The sequence below is a fragment of the Semicossyphus pulcher genome, unplaced genomic scaffold, assembly GCF_022749685.1.
Source record: "Semicossyphus pulcher isolate SPU_LCO1_2020_fin unplaced genomic scaffold, fSemPul1.0.p SCAF_6, whole genome shotgun sequence".
Classification (NCBI taxonomy): Eukaryota; Metazoa; Chordata; class Actinopteri; order Labriformes; family Labridae; genus Semicossyphus; species Semicossyphus pulcher.
This window is the reverse complement of record NW_027211737.1, coordinates 32,403,143-32,422,920: the sequence shown is the minus strand read 5'-3', so window position 1 is coordinate 32,422,920 and position 19,778 is coordinate 32,403,143. Positions and strand designations below refer to the sequence as shown.

The 19,778-nt window shown below is 44.8% G+C and overlaps 1 protein-coding gene across 1 annotated transcript in view; it reads right to left on the bottom strand.

Annotated features, from left to right (window-relative positions):
- LOC138610186 (spermatid perinuclear RNA-binding protein-like) overlaps positions 1-17,483 on the bottom strand; it is a 68,490-nt gene extending 51,007 nt beyond the window's left edge. The window contains exon 1 of the mRNA XM_069682896.1: positions 17,396-17,483. The gene's annotated coding sequence lies outside the window, so the exon portion shown is untranslated. The remainder of the gene's footprint in view (positions 1-17,395) is intronic.
- Positions 17,484-19,778: the final 2,295 nt, after the last annotated feature.

The window sequence follows — 19,778 nt, the reverse complement described above, 5'->3', positions numbered from 1 at the left end:
TGGCGACTGACTCACGGCTGGTTTCCACCCGGCGAGCGAGCCGTGCCAGACCTCTCCTCAGACCGGTTAACTCCTGATCGTTACAGCAGATTCTAAACGCAGACTGAGGAGATACCTGCTGCTCGCTCACCTGCAGGGAGCGCTCAGGAGGAGGCTGCAAAGGTCTGTCAGGCCCTGCAGAGGGTTTATAAAGCCCACACACACACACACACACACACACACACACACACACACACACACACACACACACACACACACACACACACACACACGGGGCTCAGGAAACACAGCTGCTTTGTTATGAAACAGCAGCTTCAGTGGGTTTATTTTTCCAGCCGAGGATTAGGCCTTCATTAATGCATTAATGGATCAGTGCTGCACTGTGGGCCTGAAAACATCCAAGTAAGCACAACACGCTCGTCCCTGTCTGCTACTAAAAGCAGCAGCAGAGTGTGTGTGTGTGTGTGTGTGTGTGTGTCCATAACTGAGGACTGACTGTCTGACTGTGTGTTCTAGTTGTTTTCAGCTTGTTGTCATGATGAAGAACACAGTTTGTTGTTGATCCAAAAATAGATCTTCACATAGGAATAAGAACCTGGTGGTTGCAGCCTGTCGGTTTGTGGTCGAGCTAAATCACAGCTGACTCCCAGCCAATCAGAGCTCAGTAAGCCTGACGGGGACGTCATCTTCCACAGTCAGCTCGGATGAGACACAGACGTACAGGTGACGAGTCGACTCACAGAAGTAATGTTTCAATCTGACATGAAGAGGGCTCACTGCTGCTCGCTGCAGCTTCTGAGCTGACCGTCATGAGCAACAGATTTCTGTTAGCAGAACCACAAGCCCGCGAGTCCTGGTCCAGCTGTGCTCTGTGTCCTCTCATCGTCTCTATTTACAGGTTCTGCAGAAAGTATAGAATCAGTGTTCTGTTTTGTAGTCTGTTTGTAGTCTGACTTGTATTGACCAATCACGTATCAGTAGGCTTTGATGAAAGCAGGACAAACATTCGGTGTGGAGAACAAAAGGGGAGGAGCTCAAGCCGCCGTAACAACATCCCGGCTCCCGTCAGAGGTCACCTGTTAACGATTTATCTCTGCAAGGCATCTGCAAGGACCGCAAGTGAAGCTAACAATCCGCTCTCAGACGTCGTCTCACAACTCTAACTCCATTCTCGCTTCTCAAGCTGCTAACTGGACTGTACACAGCGCAGCGCACGGGAAAGGAAGTCTTGGCTGGAAGTTCGTTATCGCTAAATGCTGGCTACACCGGGAACCCCGAGAAGTTAGCCGACTCTCCCAGAGGACGGATCGTCGTCAGCATCATTTGTTTTTTAAAAGGCAAGACGAACAACATCCTTGTTTCACTCTCACAGTTCAGATCAATGTCTTTGCCAACTTCAACCAGCTTCTCTGTCCTTCAATCACACTCCAAAGGTGACATAAAAAGTCTGATAAGTGTTGCACGTGGAGACCTTCTTGTGCTGCATCAACCTTGAAACAGTCACTCAGTGAATGAAGGACAGAAACCAAAACTCATCTAACAAAGTTTCTCTACGCAGAAAACAAAAAACTGTGACTGTCATAAAGTAGAAATGGAACCTCCAGTCGCTGCATGAATCTGTCTTTGTGTCAAATACTCTGAGGAGGATTTCTGCCTGGAAATGAAGACGAGCAGAGAGCCGCTGCTTTATCATCGTAGCGCTCAGAGAGAAGCCGGCCTCGCATTTTTATCACTCGCTGTACGATCTTCTTTATTGTCCGTCACTGTTTGTAAAGCACTTTAGCTCTGCTCAGTGCACACGCAGCAGATTCAGCTAAAGTTCAGTGTTTGTGTGTCAGAACTGCTGCAGGAAATGATGCAAGTCTTCTTCACTGAATGTTTCCTCACAATAAAAACAACAGTAAAATCCTGTCAATCACTTGGACAATATGTCCTGTTTTAAAGACCATCAGTCTGTGCTGAGTCCTGGTCTCTCTGCAGGTTGTGTCAGGTCTTTTTTTTTTCTTCTTTATCATTCAGCTGGTTTCTGTTGAAGAGGAGAGCAGCTTATAGACTTGAAACACTCATCACAGAACATCAAAACTGCTTATTCAGTTTCATTTTGCATGAACAATTCATGAAGTCCTTGGTCTGCTGGAACAGTCGAACAACATCCAAAGGTCTGAAAGCTGCGGTGTGCAGGATCTGAAATCGGCTGAGTCAATCTTTCATTTTTAAACAATATAAATGCAGGTCTTAAATTTAACTGGACAGACGAATGATTATTCAGAGCTCAGTGAGCGATGATGAGCAGAAAATCTGATCCATGTTAATATTTCAGTTTCTCTTCATGATTCTTTTCTTATTGGAAACTTTCTTCTGAGTAAATGTTGAGCTGTTCGCTCGTCTGTGTCTGAACATTCAGCTGAGCTGCTGAGCGCTCACTGAACATTTACTAAATCAGATCAACAATCCAACTTGTGATTGTATTTCTTGTTTCTGTTCAATAAGTGCAGAAAAGTTTCTTCACAGGAAGTGTTTTGAAATGTTAGAATCTGTAGAAAAGAGATTCTTGTGCTTTTACAAGGACTGCACGTAACTCAAGTCTGCAGCAGAGACGAAAACGCACCATAGTTAAAAATTAGCATTCAATTCATCATATCGAAATCGCAACATAAGTCAAAATAATTGCAGTTGGATTTTAAAATCGTTCAGTTCTAATACTGACACTTGAAATGCTTGTAGGAAACTCTCCTGCAGGACATCCTGATGGAACCAGGGCACGAGCGGGACGTGGAGCCGTCATGTCTCTGTGTGCACTCTGCAGCGGCGTTCCTGGATGTTACAGTGACGTTAATATACAACACAAGTAAAACTCTGCAGTCTTCTGCACAAGCAATGCTGAAGTTCTGTCTGTAATTCGGTTGTTCGGAGGTGTTCCAGATTTAGGTCAAAATCTGTTATAAAAACAATCTGCAACGAGTGCATGAAACCTGCGTCTGCGCCTCAAAGAAACACAACGCACTTCAACCAGCTGAATAAAACAACACAGTCTGTGTGACAGCGCAGTCACGAAGGCTGAGACGATAACGTCAGCCATGTTGGCTCAGTAAATGTCCAGCGTCCAGTCAGACATCAGCAGTGAGCGAGCTGCAGTCTGAGGAATAAAGTGAAGACAAGAAGAGATCTTCTGTGAATAAGGACCAGTCATGTTCTGATACAAATATTTGTTATTAATATTTATTTAATATGTGTATATTAATCATGTAAAACATAGAAGTTAAACAGTTCTCTGTTCACGTACATGAGAGACGAGAGGAAGTCCACAAATACTGGAGATCTGATTATTGATCAAAGAGATCGTGATTCTCTTTCTGGCCTCAGTCGAGCAGCCTGAAGCTGTTGATTCATTCTGATCTGATATTTCTGTCTTTTAAAGAGGAACGAGATTTATGATCCAAAGGTTCATCTGAATCTTCAGCATGTCGTCAGCTGTGTTCGGATCAGCTGAAAAACAAAGCTCACAGCTGAAGCAAACGGACGGACCACCTTTAATAAACAAATAGTCGATCACGCCGAGCCTCCAACAGTCAGGCCCCTCCCTGCTGGGACCATCACACACTAACAAACAAGGCAGAGAGGACACTTTAATATGAGCGTGGCTGCAGATCTGCTCCTGGACACAATTTCAGCTCCTCCATCGGCCCACGACCAATCAGAGCAGAGTGACACATGAAGCAGGTCGCCTGTGGAGTGTACAAGCAGCAGGTGGTGCGTGTGTGAGACAGGTAATAGAGACATCATATGGCTGTGCACGGCTGACCGCTCAGAGCTCTGAGGAGAAACAGGAGAGTAAACCAGCAGCTAAAATCACTGTTTTTATGAGTGGAGTCTGGTGTGTGTGCAGAGAGCGATGTAACGCCCCTCTTCTTCTGTAACAGAAAGGTCTCTCTCTGTAGGGATCCTTTCTGTCATGTTGTCACACACTTTAGTGGATGTACTTTAAGTTATGTTGCAGCCATCACCGCCCTTTCAGTGCTACTGGAGCCAATAAAAACCTAATTTAGACTCCAGAATACGTACAAATTGATGCCAGGTTGAAAGAAACAGGTATTCCCCTTTACAGTTATCATGATTCTGGTTCATTCACAGGATTCCCGTTCTTCTTCAGAGCAGCTGAACATATTTTTAGTCCGTGGACAGAATCCTTCTTTCCCAGAGCTGCCTGGGAGGCCTGGCTGAACTCTGAATCAAGTCCCAGCGTAAGGAGCTAATTATAATACCCAGCAGCGTAGTATTGGGCATCAGTCCAGGCAGACTTCATGGGCTCAGGCCAATTCTCTCCATCCTCTGACCTCACGCAGCCGTCCGCCTCAGAGAGTTCTCACAGCAGAGAGGCCCCGCAGCAGTGTCCTCCTGCACACCTGCTGCTGAAACACCTGAGGAGACGAGTGAAGCTGTGAACTCGCGTCTAAATGCAGTCACACTCGCACAGACAGGCACAGGGAGTTTCACTTTATGTCATAAAATATGGATGATTTTAAAATATTCATTCTCCCATCGCAAGCTGCCGTGCTGAGTGAGAGAAGAGCTGTTTGAACATTTGTGAGGTTTGGTATCAAAATACAGAACGACTAAAGCAGCTCCCCCAGGCGTCATGAGTGTTGTGCAAAGACCGACCAATATTATTTATGTGCTCTTTAGAAGATGTTACACACTTCTGTCTGGGCTCCAGAAAGTTAGAGAGCACCTTCTGCACTTTAGAAACTCTTAGAAAAACCTGTCCAGATAAACACGAAGGTGGGCAGAGTCAAAGTCTTAGAGACACGAAGATCTTTTATTCGACAAACGGGCTGCTCCTTTTTAAAAGAGGAAGTTTGTTAGAGTAAAGTTTGATGTTACAAGTCAAGCTAAGATTAAACATCCTCAGCAGCTTCGCAAATCAAACGGTTGCTCGAATACTGAAAAACAACGACGGAGAAGTATCTCATGACTCACCTCCCTGAGGGCTGCACGATTAATGGAATATTAATCCTGATCATGATTTTGTCATCTCACGATTAAATAAACATGAAGGACGGTGTTTAAAATGCTCCGCCTGTAGAAAACTGCTGCATATCAAATCAAGCTCTTCCTAACCTAACAGCCCCTCCTCCAGGGGGCGATGGAGAGGTTTGGGCTCCACTTTTGGAGGAGCTGGCATGTCATGAGATGAGCGCCTACCTCGCAGCAGCAGCTTGGAGTGGAGGAGTAAACAACAGAGACGGTCGGGAGAAACTCAAGTCTGGAGCAGAAGATGAAGAGCTGCTGGACTGTGCATTAAAATTCTTCCAGTGATTTGCGTGCAGCTTGCAGCTCGTCACCGAGCTGACAAACAGGCAGCAGATGGTGGAACAGTTTAAAATCTTCCCTCACTCCCAAACAGCCGGTTTCAGCAGTGATCGCATCATATTAAGGAAGTTCAAATGACACTTCATTGTGTCTTTAAATGGACTCCACTAAAATTTATTTTTTTTACTTCCATCTGGAGCAACTTGAGGCCCAGTTGACTAAATCAGTTCAACTAATGAGATTATTAATTCAGGTTTGAAACGCCAACAGCACTGAAGCAGCAGTCGTTTAGGAAAAGGTAGCTAGAGCTTACTCATGTATACAGCCAGAGGAAAGACATGTTGTTAGCTGCATTGAAATGTAGTGGGGCCTTTTAGCGACAGGAACATCTGAAGCCAGTGCAGAGACATGTATGTGAATATAAACAAGGTGAGAGTTGGGGCGTAACAGCAGCCCGACATGTCTCGTGATAGTTTAGGTGAACATTCGGCTGTTTAGGAATAGGTGAACTTAAAATTCACAAGCGCTTGGGCTCGATGTTCAGTGTCCCACCCAAAGACACATCCTTTGACATGTGGACTTTAGGTGTCAGGGACTGAACCCGCTGTACCTCCTGAGCCACGGCTACAGAGGAACTTCACAACAGATTTTCTAAAGAGGGAAAACACCCGTCTTTTCCTCGCGCTGATGTTGTGGTCAGAGGTTCCAGAAATGTTAGGGTCTTGTGTTTAGGAGCATCTACTGTTTGTCTTCAAACATTTAAAGGTGCTTATTTGGAAACAAAATGATTTTATATCCGTCAGAAAGTGAAAGTGAAGCAGGAGGAGACAGAACAGACTCAGAGCTCAGCAGTCCTCTTCCAGCTGTCAGAGCCGTCAGCTGAGTGAGACGGGGCTCAATTAGTTTGATCCATACTAGTTTAGTCAATTGAAAGAGGCGGAGAGAAAAGAAAAGTCTTTCTACTGTTCAGCTGTTCAGCTGTTCCTGTGTTCCTCTGTGTTCACATGTAGAGAGCTTCATGTTCAGGTTCAGCTTTGTGAGGACCACGTGAAACAGCCTGAGCCCCTTACAAACCCCCTCAGTATCTAAGTACAGCATGAGTAACACAGCTGAGCCTCTTTGTTCTCAGCCGAGGAGATAAGAGCTCAGAGTGGCAGCTTTTGTGGGTCATGGCGTGATTCTCCGACTCTCTGAGCTCAGGTGAAGCTGCAGGAGGAGTCAGAGTCTCGTCTGCAGCCGCACGGTCACTAATGGTTTTCATTAATGCGGCTCTGCATGGACGACTCGACTCCACCTCGTCGCTCTCACAGCTCAAATTCTGCTTCACTGAACGTCCTCTGACCTGCAGCTCTGTCACCCGCCCAGGTGACCTCACTTTTGTCGACTTTCGTTACATCTTTTTTCTAATTTAAGCATTTCTTCTTTCTCCAGTCCGGATTTAAAGATTTAACTTTAAGGTTCAGCATCGAGTCATTTCCAAGGTGCGAACAGAATCCTGAGACAAATCCTCTTTGCAGCAGTGTGTGATGTGAGACACAGCTCAGGGTTTAGACTAATGTGAAGCACAAAGCCTGGAGTTAAAGACATTAACGTCTGACAGCAGCCAGTGTCTGCATGTTACACTGAACGGCCATCAAACTATGTCACATGTACTATAAGATGATGTGTCATGTGCTGTTTATGCTGAATGTCTCTGGATGTGTGTCTCATAAAAGAGCTGTTATTCAGGCTTCAGTTAGGGAGTAGTGTTCTGTCGACGGTGCAGACTTACATCAGTGCTCTTACTGTTTATATACTGGTTGTCCTTTGTGAGTAAGATTGCACAATAACGAGATGTGACAAATATCACTCATTAGGATGTCAAACTGAGCAGCTCAGCACTTCCTGTCTCCTCCTCCTGACTCTGCTACGATCTACGCCAGCAAACGTAAACATCACAGTAAACCAATCATCTACCTGCAACACAAAAACACAAAACACATCGACTGTTTTGTGAAGGATCCCTTTATGTTGTTGTTCAAGAGCTGAAACAAAGATAAGTTCAATATTTTAAAGTGTAAAAGTAAACTTATCAGAGCTCTCTGGTGGACCAACGATGAAACAGACACAAGCTGTGTCCCGATTCAGCGGCTGCATCCTTCGACGGCCGTATCTGAAGGTCGATTGCGTCACAGCGACACGTTGAAGGCTGTTCAAAAGGCTCCTTCAGATGCGGCCAACAAACGCGGGCCACGAAGGATCCATCGGGTGCATCCTTCGCGGCCATTCGAGATTCATTGCGCACTAATTCAAACGAGATGGCGGACTCTCAAGCAGCCGAGGAACGCTCTGTAAATGTAAACGTTTTTGGTTTCAACTCAGTCGAATAGCTGGTGATACAAATGTTAAAACGCGAACGGGGTCTTAAAACTAATTTAAAATAACAGGTTAAGTTACGTGATGTTAGTTATGCTAGCTAGTTAGCACGCTAGCTACCTGTTACTAGGCGACAGAAGCCGCGTCTGGTGACGTAAGGGCGGGAACAGCTGGTGAAGAAAACAGGAAATCCTCCGCAGACCAGAGCGTCTCAGGACAGTTCAGCCTCACGATCTTTAAAAGCTTTAAAAAGCCTGTGAAGAAATGTCCATGTATGAATGCATCATGTGAAGACAAAGAACAAGATGCTTATCTCTGGTCTTATCTCTGTTTATAGTCTGAGGAGAACCGACCAATCAGGTAAGAGCTGGCTTCATTTGTACGCAGGAAAATATCCAATCCAAAATGTATTCATAAAGTACATTTAAAAAGCACCAAACCTGACCGACGTGCTGCACAAACACACAAACACACAAACACATACATAAAACACAGTAAGTGAACAGCGTTGAGACCAACAGGACAGGAAAGGATTACAAAAGGAAGTCGCAGAAGAAGAAGTCCGTGTGGAGAGCACAAGAGGGGAAACCCACCGGCTAACATGTAACCTCCAAACTCTCTGCTATGACAACAACTGATCTTTTCATGAATGGCTTTATAGAAACATCTGTACGCACAGACCGTGCAGAGACTCGTTCTGAGACTCTCCAGCTCCTCGTCCGACTGTGAACGTCTTCTCCCACACATGCAACATCAGTTATACAGATATCAGCTGGTTCAGAGAGCGATTCCTCGATCATATGCAGGCTGGGCTCTAATTTGGAAATGATCAATACATAGGCCTCGTGTGAGGTCATTGTATATTTATTGTTCTCATAACAAGAACAAGCAGCAGTATGCTGAGAGCAAAGGCCTGAACGATAACTCTCCACAGACATCAGACTCATCAGATGTTCTGCTCTTGAATCTACAATCTACTCGTAAGGAAACTCTGATGTGTTTGTTGCTGAGGATGAAATTATCAATAAATGTGTCTCTCAGAAAAAGCGTGGCTTGGTTTCTTCTGTCTCCAGAGCGTGTTGGCAGCACGACATGATTCGGGGTTAAAGGCCAAATCTGAGTGAATACGAGTGTAACCCTGAAATCCATTTTCATGCTCATCCAGACTTGTGAGACGTGTGTTCGAGCTCCGTCCTTCACCTGAGGGAGCTGCTGAATGTGCCGGCACTGAACAAGATGTGAAAACGTCCTTTCATGCTGCCAGAGCGGAGACGCCTGAGAGAATATTTCAGTCCCTGTGAAATCGCTGGCAAAGAGCCGCTCGGCTTCTCTGAGGGCCTTTTTATTCTACAGCCAGGCTCAAACACGCAGCGCTGCGTCCTCCTCGAGCCGAGCGGGCGTAAAGATATACGGGGGAGATCTTAACGGAGCGACGGCACCCGGTGCAAGGATTCACTTCTGCTCTGAGAACAATCCGGTGGGCCTGAGAGACATGACGGCACAGATTTGTAAAGGAGCTCAGGAAACAGCCTGCAGGAGAAACACACCAAACTCTGAGTGAGCTGAGCTCACACGTTTAGCATGACATGTTCCGACTCTGAGCGAGGCGCGCACCTCAAATCTAAACCAGAATAAGGTCACAGAATCGAATTATTTTTATCACAATCACACGTTTAAAGTCACAGACACTCAGCAGGTGTTTTGCAGGTACTTCCTGTATCAGAGTCTGGTGGTAAAAGGCTCTCAGCTCCTACTGCAGACATCTTTTTCTGAACATTTTATTTGGTTTGAATGTTTGATTGTTTTTGGACCTTTTTTGTTTATTCCAGCAGCCAGTTTAACTTAAACACATCATGATGAGCTCTGACTTCATCCTCACTAAACAAACTTTACAAGTAAAACTTAGAGACGACCTGAGCTGCTGCTGAACGGACTAATATGTGTTAATCTATTATTAAAACAGAGCATTAGCAGAGTAGACGCTGCCCCTGTGGCGGCTTCATCCATATAAATATGAGCTGACGAATAACTTTGGAAAATGATCTCTAATTGCTGGGCTGCAGGTGATCCAGGTGTTGTTCAGGCTCGGCTGGCCCTGACTGTCGGTGTGTTTAGCAGACGGTCTTAATCTCGTTGATTTATCCAAAGCACCTTTCTGTTAACCGTTTCCTCAGCTTTGGAGGATAACATGAACACACTCCATCGGGCCCCTCTGATCCACCTCCTTCTCCTCTTGACGGGAAATGGTCGTGTACTTTGAGTGTTCGCTAAAAACTGACCGGCTGTTGTCAACTTTATTTCCTCCGTCTAAGGCTGTTAGATCTGTCCTGTCTAGTTAAAAGTGTCCAAAGTTTATCTTTGTTATTGACAATAGTTTTGGGGCTGCCCTCTAAAAATCTAAAGATTGAATTATCAGTTAGATGACTTTAAGTCGGATCACAGTCTGTCAGACAAATCCCTGCTCTCTGTAGCGGACCAACCGTGGGGGCAGAGGGTGCAGCCGCCCAGGGCCCAAATTATTTACTGCAACTGATCGCAACAAAGGACGAGGACGGTCTGAACCTCATACACCACTGGTCGGCCGAATGCTGCATTAGACTGATACGGGTTTTGGAACTAGCTCGACGGCAAAATGAAAAATAAATAAATAAATTGTCTGCATTAAAATGCAAAGAGCGAGAGAAAAAGAGCTGTTAAACTGAATCCTCTACTCCTGTTACTTCTTCTCCTTTCAGCACAGCAGCGATGGTGATGGTATTGATCGGTCTACGTTAATCAATCTGATGTTACTGCTAGCACTAGCCTGACGGTGGCTAACAACGAGGCTAGCATCGATAGAAGCAGCAACTGGGAAGTTCAGGTACATGTTGGGGAAGTGATGGAGCAACAGTCCACTCATGGGTGTGCTTACTGTTTGTGTATGTGGTTCTGAAAAGAGAAATATGTCTCACGGACGCACTCACACAATAACAGGTTAATTAGTCTCTGGCAGCACGCTGATCTCCTCTTCCTCTGCACTCAGGGTCACTGCACATGCCTGCTTACAGTTTCCAGCGCGCTCCCACTGAAACTCTCCAGAACGCGTCCTACGTAATTGTCGCCGATCTACGGCCTTCTGTTCAACAGGAGAGGATAAATCAGAGATTTCACAGTGGTGAATTTTAAAATGACTATCAGAGGGGCTCATGGAGAAAGCTCCACACCCTGTGGGCTGAGAGTCTACATCCGCCCTGCCTGCACTGATGTTTTTCAGCTGCATCATTTTACACATTTCAGGAGCAACAGCATGCAGTCTGTAAACTTGACAGACAGAATAGATTTCAGCGTTCATTTGGTTTTTAACAGGAGCCATATTATCTGCAGAGATCTCCTCCTTTCTAAAACACTGAAGCATTTTCTGTTTCTGTTTCTCTCTGAAGGTCACGCTCTGCTGGAAGCCGAGCTGTCGCTGACGCTGGCTAACAAACTTTATCTTGTTATAGGATATAGTTTAAGCAACAGTGATGTAACGGGAGAAAAAATCCAGCTGGAGATGTTTAAGAGTCCGGCCGACAGCAGGCCAGCGACTAACAGTAAAAACACGAGACGTCAGGCTGACGCAGGAGTCTGGTGTTGTGCTGAGAGAACATTGAACTGTAACAGGAGGCAACGCTTAAAAATGTAGCGTCTTCTGTTCAGCCTGGACGTGCATTAAAAGGTAAACACAACACGTGAGCTGTTGGCCCTCAGATGGACGTCCGTGAGGGGTTTGGTAATCGAGCCTCAGCTCTGGCAGAAGCAGCCGACTGGCAGCTTCCACCGTTCAAACATGCAGAGAGCTGCAGGGTTTCTGTTTTCAGAGAGCATCAAACGTTTCAGGAGGAGAGACGTCCTCGGAGACTGTCACGAAAAAACAGCGTGTCCTGGATGATGAGGTTTTTATTTCAGCCCGGCAAAGTCAGAGAGATGCTTCAGATCGAATTCCTTCTCTTCTGTCATCTTCACGGCGCTGAAACGAGGCTGCTCTGAGGTTTATAGAGTCGGATGAGTCGGGATCATTGGGAGGGGGGTATGAGGGGGAGGTGGAGCTGAAATAAGAGAAGACGGAGGTGATGGCAGCAGGAACGTCTCTGCTCAGGTTTCCCTGCTTCACCTCACACACGCTCAGTTTGTGCATGAGGGAACCAGAGACAGCAGGGCGTGTAAACAATATGCTGACGCAGGGATCACTAAATATTAAAACACATCCATAATTAACGAGGGTGCAATGTTATAAGTTTATGGTCTCTAGTTTCAAGTCTTCTTCAACACAGCATGATGTTCACTTAGTCACTGATGCTCCCACTGAGAGTCACACAGACCAGAGAGAGGGGCGGGGTTAGGGGCGGGGCTACCTGTGACCAAGACCCCTGTCCCAGCTCAAATTAACGTGTTGACGCAGGTTTCTCAGACCCGGGAAGACCCGCTGATAGATGCTGATTGTCTCTTTTCCCATTGCCAGTGAAGTATCCTCCTGTCGGTCTCTTTTCTGCTGCGTCACCGTCTGACATCACAATCACGCCGGAGACAGGGTTAGTAACCAGTGAAGATGTTACGGTGGTTAGGTCTTTATTGTATCTATTACTCATTCAGTCTGTTTATCAAACTCAGCGCCGAAAAATTTGGAACGATGTTCGAGCGCTGCTCGGACGGAGACGGGCGGAGTTTGTAGCTGAGCTGACGAGGAGTCGCAGAAGTTACCGACGGAGCGTAGCATCGCGCCGGAGAGGGGGCGGAGATTAGCGTGTCGACACGGGGTTTGTGTTCCCATCGATGCCGATCGGAGCGGAGGCGATAATTACCCGGGTCTACTGCAGAGTCATGTGACCCGGGTCTGAATGTAGATTGTGACCTTTCACACTAAGCAACAAAGCTGAGTGTTAGCAGGTTTTGCAACCAGCGGTTCACGACCCCTTGGTTGTCTTGTTCTTTGTTTGGTTGAACTTAGAGACACTCTGAGGGGTCGACCATTGACTTCCTTTAAATCACACAATGTTAGCATCTTGATTAATATAACTGTTGTGAATCACAGATGCCTCTTCCTAACCAGCTAGCACTAGCGTTGTCTTAAAACTCAGCGTTCGCCAACTTCCAATTCCTCTCCAGCTTCTGCCTCTTGTCCAAATATGGTCACTTCCTTCTCCAAACACCGAGATGACGACGGGGAAAGTTACGCCACAAAGGCCACGCCCACAGTCCCGTTTGAAACACAGACATCAGCATATCCTCTCTGCTCAGAAACTTTTAACAACAACATGTTTGTTAGTTTTGCTCTTGAGTCTCTCCATGTTGTAGAAACACACGTTTCCCTTCAATGAACTTGAGCAGTATCTACAGGGACCATCAAACACCTGAGACGTTCACTGAGAGGAGAAGAGGGCGACTCAAAGGGCAGCATCACAGCCGTCACTGCAGAGCCTGAAGTGATGCTCAGCAGCCGGGAGGTTATTTAAAAACTGTGTCACAGCGGACATGTTGGAAAATGTTGGAAAAACAGCAGAGTGTGAAACTGCTTCACCAAGACGCTCCAACATCACTTAAAACACAAACAACAGACAGTCAGTGTCCTCAGAGCTCCTCAGAGCTCCTCAGAGCTCTGTCAAACCCTGCACAGAGTCCACGTGTACGGCACAGCCTTCATTTGACTCTGAGGCTGCCCTGAAACACATATTTGTGCTAAAAAAGGCGAATGCTCGTTTCCTAAATGTTCAGGTGATGTCTTTAAATGTCTGCAACATAATTTTCACATTGAAGAACCTGGAACCAGAGAATTAGGGCCTTTTCCATTCTACAGAGTGACTCAAAACAATTCATTGATGGATCAACATTGCTTGTAATAAATTGGACCTCAGGGGATAATGAAGTAACTGTTACATACTTTAGTGAATAAGGGAAATAGAAATAAGAAGATGCACCCTGGCTGTAAACATGCTATATGACTTTCATTATTTGTCTCTTTGTTCTGGTTCATAAAGTGTGGAGCTGATGAAAAGCAGCCTGAGGGCTGAAATGTGTCTGCGCTGTCGGATTGTTTTCAGGCCCAGTTTCAGCTCTGATCATAAATGTAAAGACACAAAGACGCTGATCTACCTGTATGCTGAAGAATGCTCAAATATCTAAATGTAATTACCTGATCGATACTGCAGAGAGGAAGCAAACTGATACTGTGCCAGATATAGATCACACTGTGCTGATGAAAGCAGCTTTCAGAGTCCACCTGTCTCTTCATGGTGAACCTCAAACAGCTGCTCAGCATCTGCTGTCCGGTTTGATACGATTAATCACTCATTAGAAAACACACCGAGTCATTTATGTCGACCGACGAAGAGATTAATCGAGTATTTGTTCAGGAAATAAAGTCAGAGGGAACGATAGAAGCATCTGATCTGAACACAGTGTTTATTTCCTGCACTCATTGGAGCTGCAGCCTAAACATCCACGGTTCAAGTCCAGCGTTCTCCACTCCCCGAGTTACAGCTGACAAACCCAACTGTGATGGGTAAAGGAGTGAAGTTTCACTACTACTGACAAAACATCAGAAAATATCCTTTATTCTTTGCTAAAATGAAGCCGCCGTAAAACTGGACTGCACACAGGACTCTCTGACGGCTGCATTTCTCTCCGGTTCTGACTCTCACAGCGCCACACCAGCTTTACCGGCACCTCGAACTAATGCTTTCTTCTTCTGTTGTTATTTAGTGGCGGTAAGCAAACACCTTTCAGAAGCGCTACGGCCACCATCTGGCGGTAGTACTGGATTACAATCAGGAGCCGGTAAAAACAATGCAAAAGCATATTTTTAAGATGATGCACTAGCCGCATTAACTCGATTTTTTTATAAATAATGACTAATCGAATAATCGAAATTCATTCCATCACTAAATGTACACCAGTTAGCTGCTTGGGCTTCATCTGATCTTATTTAAATACTGTGGAAGCACCTCACACCCAAGGCTCCGTCCAACAGGTAACACCTGTGCACAGAGTCTTTTACAATGTGTTTATTGTGCATGCTTAGATTGCGATGGAATTACGATTATTAATTATTAATCAATAATTTGTTGTGCTTCACATAAATGACCAAATATCAGTAGACTACAACAGACTGTGTCTGAGGAGACTCCTCTAAGGTAAGATCACCTTACTGAAGACAGTCTCAGAACACACTGAACATTTATTTCTCCTGCTGCGAGGAAGAGAAAAGGGAAGGCACTACAACCCGACGGGCTATTGATAATCAGAGTGTGAGAAGGTCAAAGGTTAAACAGTTAAAAGCAGCTGTTGGTCTGAGTGACTCCGCTGATCTGTAGCCTGAACTGACCTCAGTGTGACCACGGTCAGACGTCTGTCAGTGTCCCTGCGGAGGATTTACTGTTACGATACCGTGTGTGTATTCCTTACACACAGCGCAGGACGACTCTAATTGAAAACAAAATGTCACGCACACACTTGATCCTCATTTAGCAGAGCAGCGCCGAATCTTCGTCAACACTTTTAGCTGCAGACCGTCCCGAGGCGGCCGCGGACCAACATTAAGCTCCAGTTACCGTTTCTATTTACATTCCCGGTGCTCGCTCTGCTCACCGGGTACACACCGGGCCGCCCCAGGACCCCCCCAGGCTGAAACCTGACCTAGTGACGTGCTGCAGAGTGTTTATCAGGTTCAAGCAAAGATGGAGACGCAGCTTTATCAGACAGCAAGCTCAGAGCTCCCTGTTCACCCACAGACACGCTGAAAACATTACAGGTGCAGGTGGGGGAGGGAGGGTCCTAATGACTCATGACGACACTTCAGCAGGGCTCACAGCTCTGTTATGGGACAGTCTTCCCTTTCAGACACTAACAAATCCCCTCTAGCTGTGAAACCTGAACAGGAGAGTCTCTGTGACTGAAACATCCTATCAGAGCACAACACCCTGCAGCGTCCTCAGTCAAACCAGGGATAAATAAAGGCTTACATTAAGCCTGCGAGATATGAGACAAATCTGCAATGTGTAAAAACATTGAAACATTGAAAAATGATGCCAGAAATAAACAAATATATTATATAAGTGTCCATGTTGTAACACTGGTTTTATTCAAACACATTTTCCCTGATCTTCTCGTCTTCCTCAGCCGTTGTGCAAGCTCATCTCAAGTCAGCACCACAACGACATAAACAACTCGGAGTGCTGCTGGCGGCTAGCTGGGGCTTCATCTGATTGGCCAAATGTGTAAATGCATGGAGCAGGTGAAGAAATGTTTTTGTTCATTTACAAATTTCATTAGTAGAAAATTAGTCCGTTAAGTCATCACGTGTTCTTCATGCAGTGCGCGGACATCACATCGTTTTCCACAGCCATGTTGCTGAGGTGTGAGCCTCACTATCTCTGCTGAGAGTTGTTCATGCAAAACAGCGACTGGTAAACAAAACATAACAAAATGTCGGCGACCGATACAACACCATCCCGTCCTAAAACTTGTAAAGTCTGGGAGCATTTCAGCCTCAATGCTGCAGAGAGAAGGATCGCCTGCAGGATCCGTAAAGATTGTTTATCACGGGAGCACGTGGGTGCGAACGTTTGAAGAGAAGGCGCGATGGACTTGTGTTCTTGATCTGATGTATTGTTTATATCTGCAATTTGTCTGTCGTTGGTTTTACACTGAATTTAAATAGATTTTTTTATTTCTCTTCTGTACCAGTCGGAGCCGAATCAGGGCCAAAGTTTATTAAAGACGTATTTTTGAACGAAGAACTCATTGCCTTTATTGTTAGTTAGCACATGCTTAACAGAACCTCGCACTACATTTAAAGCTGAGAGCTAAATAAGAGACGTTGAGTGAGCAATTCATTAGCCGATTAATCGTTTCAATAACCGATGGATGGCGGGATTAGCGGTAACGTATGGATGAATTGTATCTTGATGATGTTGTGAAGAAGCATAGGATCATGGGAGTTGTTGTCCTCATTGTAAACAGCCCATGAGAATCTAAACTTTTGATCAAATTTAAGCACTTTTGGTAATTAAAATTGCAATATTTTGGATGGTACCACCTTTATCAGGATTTTTGCCAATACACAGCCCGATACTTCCACTCCAAATAAAGCTCATCAAAGTAAAGTTAAGTGATTTCTACAGCAGTGTGTAAAAGGCCTTTCAAGACATCACCAAACTACATTTATACATGTCAATATTATGTTGTTTTTTTAAGTTAAACTCGACCCCGGTGAAGCTGCAAAGTATTAATTCTGTTAAAGTGGAAATGTACAAGCTAATATGTGATAAATAATTCAGCTTACCGGTGCTTCAGCTGTCTGTGGGCCTACCTGTAGTCTTCAACTTCAAACAAACAGGTGCTGTTTGGAAAGAACTTTAAATTAAGACAATGATGAGTGAATTTTAGTCTTGTTTTTTTAAACTGTGTCTGTTTTATAGATTTTTGATATCAGCCAAAATTAAGCGCGATGAAGTGTCTTTCCTCGAAATCTACAGAGACGTTAAAGAGACTCGTTTTGTACGCACGACGTCTTCAGACATCCGGACAAAACTTAAGTTATTTCAGTAACGTCGTTCACAAGCGAAGACCTGAGTATACATTCACACATTTAACACATACAGTCCTTGAACTGGGCTAAATGAAGCCTGAAGTTAATCGAGCCGTGCGGGACAGCAGCCGTCCGCTCATCCCTCTTCCTCCGCACCGAAAACAATCACAAAAAGCGGACTCTTACCTTTACAGACGGTCCGTTCAGCAGCGGGAGGAGGACCGGGAGAGGAGAGAGCTCGTGCCTCCGAAAACACTTTGTCGCTTTTCTCTGTGTGTCCTGTAACAGAAATAAAGTCCCGGTTCTGGTGTCGGTTTGTATCCGGACAGAAGCTCACAACGTGGAGTGGAAGGAAGCGGCAACAACAACAGCGACAGCAGCAGCAGCAGCAACGGTCACCGGCCAGCCTGCTGTCAGCGCTCGCGCAAGGGAGAGCGGAGGTTGAGGCTGCGCATGCGCCCACGAACTGCTACTGCGAAACAGAGATCGTCTATTGACAAGATGAACCGCTCCAGAATCAGGATCAGGTATCTTGACAAATATATTCATATGCAAGGAAACTTACTTGACACATTGGTGTGTTATGGAAGTCCATTTCTGCCAATATGTGATTTTATATATTATTTTGGGAATAAAACACTAATCACAATGTGTTATAGCCCAGGTCAATACGTTCAAATTAATAATAGTTTAAGTAATAGTTTAAGTAAAACCCCAATAAAATATGAAACTTTATAAAAATGGCCACAAAAGAATATTTACATTTGAGAAGCTGTAGCCGGGGATGTTTTCCCTTTTAGTCTTTTAAAAATTAGTCAGCTGATCAGTTGATTTTCCTGTCACTAAGCTCATAGATTAACTTAATAGTCTATTAACTTATTCCAAATAGACATAACTTTTATGCAAGACATATATAAAACATAAATCTTTTTCTAAATTAGTATCACTCAAAGTGTTTATTGCCTGCGTGGACGTCCATATAATAAAGTTTTTGGCATGAAGTTCCCTGCAATATTTTTGCACAGCACACTGAGCAACTGTTGATGGAAAAAAAGGAAGAGATGGAAGTTTGCTGCATATGTGGCGGTGCTTGTCGAAGTATTTTGATGAAATCTTTGACAAAAATAGACGTTTCATGACAAACTCGACAAGTATAAAGTCAAGAGTGCCAGCAAAGCAGCCTCTACTGAGCCCAAGATTAATGGATGATGACCGTAACTATTTTTACTCTGTTTACAAGCCTCCCCTCAGCTGATTGAGTAACTGGAGCCAAGTGAAGGCAGCAGCACAGAGACGTACTGTATGTATGTTCCATCTGCAGCCTCTAATTACACAACACTGCCCTTCCATTATGTGTATTTGCAGCATGTGTATTTGTTTACTTTAAATCACGTGCAGACAAAACCAGGCAGCTAAAAGACAACCACTGAAACCTCTGTGGCTCTTCAGACTGGTCGGTTTGACATCTTTGACACACTTTAATCAGACAGTTAGTGTACATTTAAATAATTGTGTGAAAGACACATCTTCTGTATCTGGTGCCATATAATTCTGCATACTGCATCTTCGACAATAAGCAATCTCTGGGTGTGAAAAAGAAGTCAACCTGAAGAGCCAAAAGCTGCAGTTCCTCTGGTGTCCACTTGAGGCTGTCTCCAGCAGTGAGTCAGTCCCCATAGAGCCCCATGTTAAACTTTACAGCAGAAATAAACATGTTTACAGCCTGGTACAAAAAACAGTTTGGGTCTCTATAGCTCATTTCTCTCTTCATGACACCTGTACGGGGAGAATCTTTATACAGCTCACCTGTTTACATTATATTAAGGCTTAGAGTGATGCAGCATTAGGGGCGTGGCCTCTTTGAGTGACAGCTGGGAGCTGCTAGCTGTCTGCTAGGTGTCCCCTCAGCTAACTCAGTCACTGAACGTAACCTCTGGGCCGTGTTTGTGCTGTTGGAGCCTTTTGGAGATTTGTTCATGTAAATATCAGACAGATAATCTGTGTGTGCGCTTTATTGGACTAACAGACCGTCCAACACGTCTCACACACTGTTTTTACAGTCAGTCACATTATACTGTTATTTCATTTATATGTTAGCACTAATTTGTAGGTTTATTATGATTATTGTAAAGAGTAATCCACAGTTATCTAACAGAACCCAGTCTGGAGACTGTGTAATATTGTACTGTGATTTTCTCTGTATGAAGATCTCAGTTCTTCACTCGTCCTGCTGTGTAGCTGCTCTGAAGCTCATTTGAATACAAGAAAAGCACAGCAGGCTCTGTGTGAAAATTCACAGCCGAGGTGTGAAGATTGCTCAAGTTTCAACTTCACAGTAAAGCAACTCTTTCGTGTACTTGTTGGTTAGATGCTGCTGAAGGAAAAACATGTGTTAGTGAAGAGAAATAAGACATGAGAGCGAACAGTCCTGCTGAAACCACCTCTTTGTGACCACACCTTTTTAAAACAGCCTGGACCAATTTGACAAAAGTTGCACAAAATTATTAACTCAAGCTCCACTTACAAGCTTTCTACAGAGCTTTACACCTGGTCTTCCCTGGGGGGATGG